The sequence below is a fragment of the Rhinoraja longicauda genome, unplaced genomic scaffold, assembly GCF_053455715.1.
Source record: "Rhinoraja longicauda isolate Sanriku21f unplaced genomic scaffold, sRhiLon1.1 Scf000199, whole genome shotgun sequence".
NCBI lineage: Eukaryota > Metazoa > Chordata > Chondrichthyes > Rajiformes > Arhynchobatidae > Rhinoraja > Rhinoraja longicauda.
The window spans coordinates 1-2,500 of NW_027601417.1; positions in this window are offsets into that span (position 1 = coordinate 1).

The following is a 2,500-nucleotide window of genomic DNA, read 5'->3' on the forward strand; positions in this document are numbered from 1 at the left end:
CCCGCCATTCCGGGAATTAACCTAGTGAACCTACGCTGCACGCCCTCCATAGCAAGAATATCCTTCCTCAAATTTGGAGACCAAAACTGCACACAGTACTCCAGGTGCGGTCTCACCAGGGCCCGCTACAACTGTAGAAGGACCTCTTTGCTCCTATACTCAACTCCTCTGGTTACGAAGGCCAACATTCCATTGGCTTTCTTCACTGCCTGCTGAACCTGCATGCTTCCTTTCATTGACTGATGCACTAGGACATCCAGATCTCGTTGAACTCCCCCTCCTCCTAACTTGACACCATTCAGACAATAATCTGCCTTTCTACTCTTACTTCCAAAGTGAATAACCTCGCACTTATCTACATTAAACTGCATCTGCCATGTATCCGCCCACTCACACAACCTGTCCAAGTCATCCTGCAGCCTTATTGCATCTTCCTCACAATTCACACTACCCTCCAGCTTAGTATCATCTGCAAATTTGCTAATGGTACTTTTAATCCCTCCGTCTAAGTCATTAATGCATATCGTAAATAGCTGGGGTCCCAGCACCGAACCTTGCGGTACCCCCACTGGTCACTGCCTGCCATTCCGAGAGGGACCCATTTATACCCACTCTTTGCTTTCCGTCTGTCAACCAATTTTCTATCCATGTCAGTACCCTACCCCCAATACCACGTGCCCTAATTTTGCCCACTAATCTCCTATGTGGGAGCTTGTCGAAGGCTTTCTGAAAGTCGAGGTACACCACGTCCACTGACTCTCCCCTGTCAATTTTCCTAGTTACATCCTCAAAACATTCCAGTAGATTTGTCAAGCATGATTTCCCCTTCGTAAATCCATGCTGACTCGCAATGATCCTGTTACTGCTATCCAAATGCTCAGCAATTTCGTCTTTTCTAATTGACTCCAGCATCTTCCCCACCACTGATGTCAGACTAACTGGTCTATAATTACCCGTTTTCTCTCTCCCTCCCTTCTTAAAAAGTGGGATAACATTTGCTATCCTCCAATCCACAGGAACTGATCCTGAATCTATATAGAACATTGAAAAATGATCTCCAATGCTTCCACTATTTCTAGAGCCACCTCCTTAGGTACCCTGGGATGCAGACCATCAGGCCCTGGGGATTTATCAGCCTTCAGTCCCATCAGTCTACCCCTACCCAAAACCATTTCCTGCCTAATGTGGATTTCCTTCAGTTCCTCCATCACCCTAGGTTCTCCGGCCCCTAGAACATTTGGGAGATTGTGTGTATCTTCCTCAGTGAAGACAGACCCAAAGTAACGGTTTAACTCGTCTGCCATTTCTTTGTTCCCCATAATAAATTCCCCCGTTTCTGTCTTCAAGGGACCCACATTTGCCTTGACTATTTTTTCCCTCTTCACGTACCTAAAAAAACTTTTGCTATCCTCCTTTATATTATTGGCTAGTTTACCCTCGCACCTCATCTTTTCTCCCCGCATTGCCTCTTTAGTTAACTTTTGTTGCTCTTTAAAAGAGTCCCAATCCTCTGTCTTCCCACTCTTCTTTGCTATGTTATACCTCCTCTCCTTAATTTTTATGCTGTCCCTGACTTCCCTTGTCAGCCACAGGTGTCTCTTACTCCCCTTAGAGTCTTTCCACCTCTTTGGAATAAATTGATCCTGCAACCTCTGCATTATTCCCTGGAATACCTGCCATTGCTGTTCTACCGTCTTCCCTGCTAGGGCCTCCTTCCAGTCAATTTTGGCCAGCTCCCGCCTCATGCCTCTGTAATCCCCTTTGCTATACTGTAATACAGACACTTCCGATTTTCCCTTCTACCTTTCCATTTGCAGAGTAAAACTTATCGTGTTGTGATCACTGCCTCCTAACGGCTCTTTTACCTCTAGTCCCCTTATCAGATCAGGATCATTAAAAACACTCACTCTATTGGCCGTGATTTAACCTAGCACACAGTGTTGCAAAGCCCATGCAAAGTCCAGTGGGCCAAGCAAACAAATAAGATAGATCTGGCTCGGCGTTCCACATCTCCACATCGTCACCCAGCACGCCGACGCCCATTAACAATTCCCCCGCAAATTGTGCACCTCGAGCGGCAGTACTTTAAACGGCGCCGTCTTCGGCGTGGACGGCATGAACCAAGTCGGCAAGCATCGTCACCTAGCACACAGACGTGCACTAACAATTCCTCCCCCCGCAAATTGCGCGCCGCGAACGGCGGTACTTTCAAGTATGCCGCCTTCGGCGGGGACATCGTGAACCAAATCGGCAGGCAGGCGTCGTCAGCCGGTCGACCGACCCCCAGCTGCATTTCCCCAACGGACATTGTGCACTTCGTACAGAACAGTGCTTTTAAAATATTCCGCCTGCCGCGTGGACATCATGAACCAAATGAGCAGGCAGGCATCATATCATATCATATCATACACATACAGCCGGAAACAGGCCTTTTCGGCCCTCCAAGTCCGTGCCGCCCAGCGATCCCCGTACATTAACATTATCCTATACCCACTAGGGA